Source organism: Gymnoscopelus braueri (assembly GCF_963280865.1).
Source record: "Gymnoscopelus braueri genome assembly, chromosome: 15".
Taxonomy (NCBI): Eukaryota; Metazoa; Chordata; class Actinopteri; order Myctophiformes; family Myctophidae; genus Gymnoscopelus; species Gymnoscopelus braueri.
The window spans coordinates 25,373,541-25,383,709 of NC_137620.1; positions in this window are offsets into that span (position 1 = coordinate 25,373,541).

Here is a 10,169-nt window from a genome sequence, read left to right on the forward strand (position 1 = left end):
TCTCAGACGTCCCTGAAGTGTATTGGGTTTCTTCGCTTGGACAAAGTACACAATGGTCTCAGCTGTGTCATTGGGGACCGATGTCTCCCCTAAGTAAACAGGTTAAAATCCAGAGTAGTCTCTCTGGCTTCCCCTTTATCAATTCTTCCACCCCATTGAACCCAATCAGTGGCGTTTCTAAGGGGAAGTTTACTTTACTTTAATAGCCAAAGTTGCTACTTTGAGCTTTTCTTCATCCTTCATAAGCTCAGCCAGCGGTCGAATGTCAAGATCAGGTAAGCATCACTCTTTCCAGGAATGGTTAACAATGCTCATCTGATTCCCCGTGTCTACTAGGGCACTGACTGCTAAGCCATTCAGGAAACACTTGGTTAAGGCTTTCTTGCCTATCAGCTTGGCAATCGGTTCATTAGGGGGTGAGGGGTGTAGTGAGGGAAGGGCTGTTGCCTTTCTGGGACACGGTCCTCTGTTCACAGTAACTGCATCCACAGTCGTTCTTTGGGGGTTATTTTCACCACAGCTGTGGTTGTTGTGAGCCTCAAGCTGTTGCACATCTTCAGGGTGGGACTTAGAGGGCGCTCCGTTCACTGGCTGTCCCCCCACAGCGACCGGTTCTCGTTTCCCTTGTGCTTAGGTTTTTTGAAGCAGCCTAGCAGTCTTCACGGTCGAGCTTTGACAGATCCTCGCCTGGGACTGGGCCGACATCCTTGGCAATCTTGAAAAGTTATTTGGGTGACAACGTAAGCAGGCTTTTCCTGATCTCCCAGACCAGCTTCTTCCTTTCTCTGTCTGCCGTGACAAGTCCTTTTCACACCACTCCTCGCTCAGTCCAAGTCTCTGACACAGTCTCAGTGAATTACAGTTCTCTTTGGGCCCTGGGTACCATGTGTCGCATCAGCAGCTCTGTCTCAGCTCTCTGTGTGTTACAGGTTCAACATGTCGCATCGGCAGGTCTCTTTGGGTCACCGGTCTAGATTTTTAGGATCAGCTCCAGGCCAGTGGGAGGAGCCAATCCTGGACGAGCCCCCAATAATCTGTTACACGCCCCAGGGGTGTGGCTTAGTAAACAGATTATATTTTTAAAACTGATCTGCCGGTTCACCTGAACTAAACAGGGGGAAACGGGAGACAGAGTCAGTTTTGGTGTTATTCTATCTCTCTTCCTTGTGCATCTGAAGAAAGACGTCACCTGACCACCTAGATTTGCCACCTTTTGGCAAAAAGTGGGATAGGTCTGTTCCTAAAATATAAGTTCCCCGCTCATTCCAATACACAATAAGGCTCTTAAAAATACAAAGTAATTTATACCTTTGGTACTTTAAGTACATTTTGATACCAATACTTTTGTACTTTTACTCAAGCAAATTTTGAATTCCGGACATTTACTCGTAAAAGAGTATTTCTACAATGCAGTATTGATACTTTTACTTAAGTAAAAAATGTGTGTACTCTTTCCACCACTTACTACAAATTCATGGTTTGACGACCACCGGTCGGAGTTTATGGAACGGAGAGAGAGATAGGCGGTGCTGGCTTGTGTGCATGTCTTTAAGTGGCGTACGTGTAAGTGTGTGTGTGTGTGTGTGTGTGTGTGTGTGTGTGTGTGTGTGTGTGTGTGTGTGTGTGTGTGTGTGTGTGTGTGTGTGTGTGTGTGTGTGTGTGTCACTCAGTGAATGATGTTTTTAATGTTTACTGTGTTGTTTTCTCATCAGATTTCCATCATCTCACACTGGACAGAAACACAGCATGGAGATACCTCTCTCTGTCTGAGAACAACAGGGAGGTGCATCGGTCGAGCGAGGATCAGTATCCTCGTGATCATCCTGACAGGTTTGATGGAATGCAACAGGTTCTGTGTACAGAGGGTCTGACTGGACACTGCTACTGGGAGGTAAAGTGGTCTGGAAGGCTAGTAAATCAATTAGCAGTGACCTACAGAGGAATCAGTAGGAAAGGAAGAGGTAAGAACTGTCTGCTTGGAAACAATGTCAAGTCCTGGAGTCTGTACTATGATAATCACAATTGCAAGTACTATGTAAGACACAATAGTAAGCAGACTAGCCTCCCTGTCTGTTCCTCCAACGGCTCCAAAAGAGTAGCAGTATATCTGGACTGGCCTGCTGGGACTCTGTCCTTCTATGAGGTCTCCTCATACTCACTGACTCACCTGTACACCTTCCAGAACACATTCACTGAACCTCTCTATGCTGGGTTCAGGTTAGATGACATTGTGTCCTCAGTGTGTCTGTGTGAGCAGTCTCTATGTGGCCTGTTGCCTAGTGGATACTTTGACACCAGCTAAGTCTGACATCATAGAACTCCGTATTTGGACATGACTGACTCATGGTGACATCATTGTGACATCATCATAATTAAAACAAGCAGACAGGTAGTAAACATTTCACAATTATAACACATTTCTTCATATTTAATTGTTTTCAAAAGCAGATCTACAAGACTGTGAGCCTGTAGATCTGCTATTTTTGGAATAGTGAAGTATAGAATGGTTAAAGTGGTTAAATGGGGGGGGGGTCCTTGAGGGGCTTCCAGGGGGTCCCAAGCTAAATGTGTTAATATAGCATCAAAATCAGTTAAAACACTTTAACCCCTATATACAGTTGTGATCAAAAGTTACATTACATTGGTAAAGGACATGTATGTCATGACAGTTTTGACTTTCCAATAATTTAGAAAATCTTATTTTTTGTGATAGGTTGGTTCTTTCTCATACAAAGAAATCATGATTTTTTTTGTATGAACCTTTTAAGGGGTTTCTGAAAATGTGACCAAATCTGCTGGTTCATTAATATACATACAGCAATGATATTATGTCCCATGGCCATGTATGGATCTGAAAAAGCGAATAATTGACTTAAACAAGTCAGGAAAGTCACTTGGAGCCATTTCAAATCAGCTACAGGTCCCAAGAACAACTGTGCAAATAATTGTTTGTAAGTATAAACTGTAGTATAACCCCCCCCCCCCCCTCGAACAGTTTACTGTACACATGTTTCGTTTTTCTTATTTCAAAACAGTTTTTATGATGTTCTGCACAGTGGTGTATATCTGTCTGTAATTTAATGTCACCATGAATCGAGTACAAAGGACCCCAATGGAAACAGCCAATGGCTTTCTTGTTTTTTTTATATTCCTATTTGCTGACCTTGTATTGAACTGTACTTTCATGTTCTGCAAACTTCTAATAAAGTATTCAATCAATCAATCAATCAATCAATCAATCAATCAATCAATCAATCAATCAGGATGGTCAAGAGTCAACCGATAACTACCAAAAAGCAAGTCTGCAATGAATTAGAAGCTGTGGGAACACAGGTGTCAGTGTCCACAGTAAAGCGTGTTGTACATAGTCATGTGCTGAGAGGCTGCCGTGCAAGAAGGAAGCCCTTGCTCCAGAAGCGGCACCTTAACGCTGGACTGAAGTTTGCTGCTGATCACATGGACAAAGACAAGGCATTCTGGACGAAGGTTCTGTGGTCAGATGAAACAAAAACTGCGCTGTTTGCCCACAATGACCAGAAATATGTTTGGAGGCGAGAAGGTGAGGCTTTTAACACTCGTGTGACTAATTAAGGCCTGTTCAAAGTCCCTAGATGGGTCTGAAACGTGCGTCAAGGGGTGAGGGATTCCGTCCGTTCTTTACGGACACATGCATGGTCGTTCACGTTATTTAGGGGTTATTTTATTTATTTTAAAGTGTACAGGCGTAATACACCTATTCATCCACTAGATGGCAGTTGCGAGATCATGTACCGTAGCCATAATGTTGCCATGTCTGCTTATTATAAGCAACTTTGGGCTTATTTTTCTGTAAAGTTGCTTGTAAACAAACAAGCAATTTTTTTATTGGTGGTTGCGGTTTTATTTGGGCTTGTTTCTAAAGTGTAGTTGCTTATTTGGGCCAATTATTATTTAAACCAGTGATTCTCAAACATATATTGTAGATCTGCTATATCCTAGTCAATTATTTTGGGCTTGTTTTCATAGACCTGGTTGCAGGCAACGTAGTTGAACGTACACGTCGGCTTGACGGTGAATGTCGACTGCACGGACGGAAATCCTGGAGCCGTAAGCGACGGAGGGGGAGACAAAAACGACAACGTAAGGAGCGCTGGCGCTCGTTACGTATCCTTACGTCCGACTATGAATGATAACCCGTCAATCTGACCGTTTTGAGAATTTAAAGTGGATTATCTTCTCTCATGAAGCTCTGAGGAAGTTCCCCTTTCATGACTTTTCCTAAATATTCGATTCAAATCATCTCCGTTTTTGAAACGTTTTATAAATATGAAATTAGCTACACATATACCATCTCAGACGTTATATTTCGGCATATGTAAGTAATCAACTGGGGAAGTTTCATTATGATAACTATTTTTTAAATGTCGTGATTTTTTTCACCTGTCATGTACGTATGGGGAAAATAACAAAATGTGTGATAACTATGAAAAAGCTACTCCTGTGGAAAGGTTATCATATATTTATTTACTTTTTTTACTTTATTGACCCTATGAACACACACACACACACACACACACACACACACACACACACACACACACACACACACACACACACACACACACACACACACACACACACACACGGAACAAATACTCCCCCCGTTAATTAAAAAAATGTTGTTGTTTTTCGCGGTCTAATTTCCTTTACTTCCTAACACATTACTTCAACCTATTGTCTGTGTGTGTGTGTGTGTGTGTGTGTGTGTGTGTGTGTGTGTGTGTGTGTGTGTGTGTGTGTGTGTGTGTGTGTGTGTGTGTGTGTGTGTGTGAGAGTGAGTGAGTGAGTGTTCGCGCGATGGCCGTGTGTGTGTGTGTTCGTCTGTGTGGGGGTGGTGTGTGTGTTCGGTCACGTGTGTGTGTGAGTGTGGGTGTTTGTTATGGAATGCTAAAGCTGCCGTAACTAGAATTAAATAAATAAATAAATAAATGAATTTATAAAGCAAGAAATGCTAAAATAAATAAATAATTGTGCAAAGAAATATACAATTAAATATTGAAATATATTCATTTATTTGACCATTTATGTATTTATTTATTTATCTATATATGTATGTATTAATTCATTTATTCATTTATTATGTTTTTAATTATTTATGTTTTTATTTATTCATTTATATATTTATGTATTTATTTATGTATGAGGGGGCGTGTCTTGCCTATTCAGGCTTTAGCAATCAAACCCAGAGCGATCAAACACCAAAAAAAGCCCATCCAGCCCATAGAGCTGGTCAAATGTATTAATTAAGGTTGCTGACTAGATGACTCTTTTCTATACCCACCCTCACTAACCTTAACCTCAGTAAAACAACGACCTAACCTCAAGAAACACTATTTGTAAAATGAAGAATTCCAAATGATGATCACTTCAACACATTGTTGGGGACAGGGATCGAACCAGCGACCTATGGATGCACAGGCTGCCTCTCTTCTCATTGAGCTAGAGATAAGACCTCCCTGATGGTGTCTTTGATATCTATCCACCTGTTTCCGCGGGAATTTACTGGAGCAAAAATCCTGTGTGGGAAACATCCTGCGGGGGGACCGGAAGTAGGAAATAGCGGCTCAGTGTGTTTACATTTGCCAGCAGAACGTAGCTGCAGCTTCACAGGTCGCATAGCGATTCTCCAAGACGTTTGTTATTAAGACTCTGCTTTTCTTAACGTCACAATGAGCTCAGGGACAACGTGTGCTGTGCGTGGCTGTCATTACAACCGAACCAAACTAAATGAATGGCTTAAACTAGAGTGCTTCGTGTGGGGCACTCTAGTACACATGCATTAACACATCATGCATATGACGTTAAGAAGTGGCCTCGTATCGCTTTGTGGAGTCCATAGTTCTAAGTAGGCTAATGTAAATGTACGCATCCATTATCACGACCTGTTCTGAATGTTTTAGATACCTCCCGACACAGCTGATTCACGTAATGAATACGTCATTTATGAACCCGTTATTATCATTTAAGATAACCATCAGTTAGGTAGATCAATATAATTAAACGTGCAGGCCCAAGCCAAGTGCTCCAGTATTTTATTTGGGTAGTTATTTGGGTCGGCGAGGAAACACGTGCTGTTTGTTGACATTCTAAGACCACCTCGATCGCTAATTTGCATATGACGTTCATATTATCACACTGTCAACAAAGGAAAGGACATGTATTGTATTGTGTGGTGGCTATTCTCACCTTCTTAATATAACTATGACTGTACAAATGAAAGCATGGTTCTATTTGCACACTCACAATTACAACTGGTCTGGATAATGAACACTGAGGATTTTACTGTGAGAGACACTATGCGCACAAACACGGCTTACACTTACCATAACTAAGTAACCAAGTAAAAGTACTCATTATACAAACTGTCCCAATTCACAAGTCTTCAAAATGTTAAAAAGTATTTTGAAAATAGCCGATCTACAAGCTCACAATGAAAGCTTGTAGATCTGCTATTTTCAAATAGCCGAAGTATGGGGTAAAGTGTTTAATGCATGTTTTGTAATAATGCAAATCTACAAAGTAACTAGTAACTCAAGTTTTCAAATAATTATAGTGGAGTAAAAAGTACAATATTTGCCTCTGAGATGTAGTGGCCTAGACATACAAGTACTGCAAATTGAAAATACTCCAGTAAAGTAAAGATTCCTCAAATTTGTACTTAAGTACAGTACTTCAAGTCACCTCCAGACAGATGGTCTTCTTCAGCTCAGTTGCAGAGCCGATGTTAAAGGAGAATTCCGGACAAATTAAGTGTTATCTTTGATGTCTCGTTACTCACCTACCGATGTGAAAAGTAGCGTTCTTTTTTTTCATATATTCCCCTGTCGTCATTTTTTAAACCCCCTCCGTTGTCATAATGGGAGCGCGTGGCTAAGGGAAATTCGTCTATTATAACCGACGCAAAGTTGTTTTTTTCACTACTAGTATTCATAGTAGAGTCTCATGATAGTCAAACATGCGTTGAAACTATCTGCGAGGCTGCCGTCAATGGCGAACGATTTAACACTGGTTGCTTGTTTCTTCCAGAACCTGGCAACTCGTGTTGCCAGAATCTGGAAACAAGCAACCAGTGTTAAATTCTCCTTTAACAGGCAGGGCCAGGCAAGCCCAAGCCTACATGATTCAGACCTGAGCACACTCTGTCACACTGAACACAGCACTACATTCACCTGTAGGAAATGCAGGGTATTTTATGAAACCTACATCAAACTATCTCCAATCCAAGCAGCTACACTGACGGAAGAAACCAAAACACAAAGTGCTTCACAGCTATGGCATGATGACAAAGTTGCCAGCTGGTCGTCTGGACACCAAGTGAGCACATAGAAGTGGACGTCCCATTTAATAAAGACTACACTGATGGACATATGCAACAACTGCAGAAGTTCTACTTCTTACACATGCTACCTAAATTGGCTGATGATTTTACTGAGAAAAAGTTACATCTCTGCCAAAAGTATATGGCTCTTTAAGTAAATGGATCATTCATACACACACACACACACACACACACACACACACACACACACACACACACACACACACACACACACACACACACACACACACACACACACACACACACACACACACACACACACACACACACACCCACACACACACACACACACACACACACACACACACACATCAATGTATTTGTTAATGTAAAGCAAATGTACACAATGTAGATCACAATCACATCACTGTTAATTGTATTTTATGTATTTCTGTTTTGACAGGCCTGAATAATTGCTTATGTAATTTCTAATGAGATAATCCAGAAACAGTATTGTCTAATTTCCAATGAGATAATCAAGTTGAATTAATTTTTCGAAGTATTTTGTCAATTTTAGGGACAATATTAATGGGCACAGAGTTTTTGGTTATGAATCTGTTGCTACATTTCCCACCATAAGCATCTGAAATGTACATAATGACTCCAGATGGCGCAATTACAACTAGATATTTCACAGCATTACAAGCATAGTAGTGACTGTAAGATTAGTTTCTTGAGTCCAGATTTTTTGCTTTCTGCAAAACACTTTCTCTACAGTCAATTACACAAGTAGTGTTTGGAAAATTCTCCAGGAAAACCTGTGGCAGAGTAGCTTCTATGGTTTCACGAGGCAGCCATGGAATTAGATCCTTAGTGTGCTCAGCAATTACATCTATCCAGAATGACAATGTTTTACTAGCCTGACTATGTGACCTTTTGAAGCGTTTTGCTGAATCAGGTTTCATTAATGTCATTAAAATTTGATCTTTGATTGATTGAAATTGTATTAGGCAAAAGAATGTAAAACAACACAGTTACATTTATAATACTTTTGTCTAAAAGGTCCGACCAAAAAAGTCCTTGCGGACTTGTTTCCGTTGAGGTCCTTGGTCCATCTACAACAAGCATTGTTGATGTGCGGGCAAAGCTTTGTAAGCATGACACAAGAGTGTTGAATTCAAGTAGAGGAATCCCTGCGTAGAGAAGACAGTCTTCATAATATTTTAGGAGATCCTCTGCAACAGACTGTGAGCTCTCAGGGGATGGTTCAGTCAGCTCGCTAGATGTCCTGGTAGGTGGAGCTTTGGAATGGATGTGGTCCTCCATTCCTGGGTCTGACCACTGTGTCTGGACATCATGTGAGCTCTTTGCCACGGAATGTGGCTCCTCTGAAGCCTCCATTGCAACTGGCTCGTCGTCTGCGGGTACAGACATATTTAGTGTACAATGAGATGTATTGCAGTAGTTGTTATCAGGGACGGCACCAGGGGGGGGCTTGGGGGGGCACAAGCACCCCCTGGCGAAAGCCTAGCCCCCCCTAAGCACCCCCTGCCACAAATCCAATTTTTAAGAAAAAATATTTATGGAATTTACGTATACGTCAAGCCCCCGCTGGAAAAAAGTCAGCCCCCACATAGCCCCCCCTGCCAGAATTCTCTGGAGCCGTCACTGGTTGTTATCGATTGAGACAGATGTAATTGTACATGTTTAACACACCACCATGCTTAAGGCACTGAATTAAACATACGATTATGACAAATAGTTTTTTGTTTAAAAAAAAACTATTTGTCTTTAAGGTTGTACTGTCACCTTCCTAAAATAATGGCCTACATCATTCTTTTTTGGGAAATTATATTTTTGCCTAAAGAGTTGCTTGTGGCTAGAAATAGGCCATTATTTTGGCAAGGTGCATGGAGAAGAAAAAAAAGACTAGCGCTGTGCGTGGGTGTCTCACACCCACACCCACACCCACACACACACACACACACACACACACACACACACACACACACACACACACACACACACACACACACACACACACACACACACACACACACACACACACACACACACACACACACACACACACACACACACACACACACACACACACACACACACACAACTTACTGGTCAAAGTGATTGGTTTCAGAGATACTTGGAATGACCCTCTACATTATTGCAAAGTTTCAAACAAATGTGAGTCTGCATGAACGTGTTAGGGGCGTGTTCACCGGATTTATCAAAGCTCCGACCAAATGTACGCTAGGATTGGCTGTATAGGATCCTTTGATAAATCTCACTTGGACTTTGAAAAAAAATAATGTATAAAATACAAAATAAAAAATATTTTACTGCAAAAGTGGTGAAATTGATATATAAAGTTATACAACCCAAACTAAAAAATAAAGCCAGGCCGTCTGGGTGTTGAGGCATATAAAATCATTTAGATTGACAATGGAAGCTCTGATAGGTTTAAAATTTGTCATAATTTGTCATACTTGAAGTCAGGACATCCCTCTACATTCTAGAAAAGACTATGTCAATATCTGAATGTAAATAGGAGATAGTAATTTGAACACATACCTACAATAGGCTGAAATTTAAATATGTAGAATATTCTCTTTACTTTGTAGTGACTCTGACATGGATTTTCATAGCAAGACATACTGAATCCAGCAATACCAATTGTGTAAAAGTAGCTTTAATACCCATCTCACTAAATGTATATGGTGTCCCAAATGGAGAAAACATATGAAACAGTCCTACTGAATTCTACAGTATCACAAAGATTAGTTTTATTTTCAATTCACTTATCAAGGGTGGAAAAATATTAACAAATTCTCTT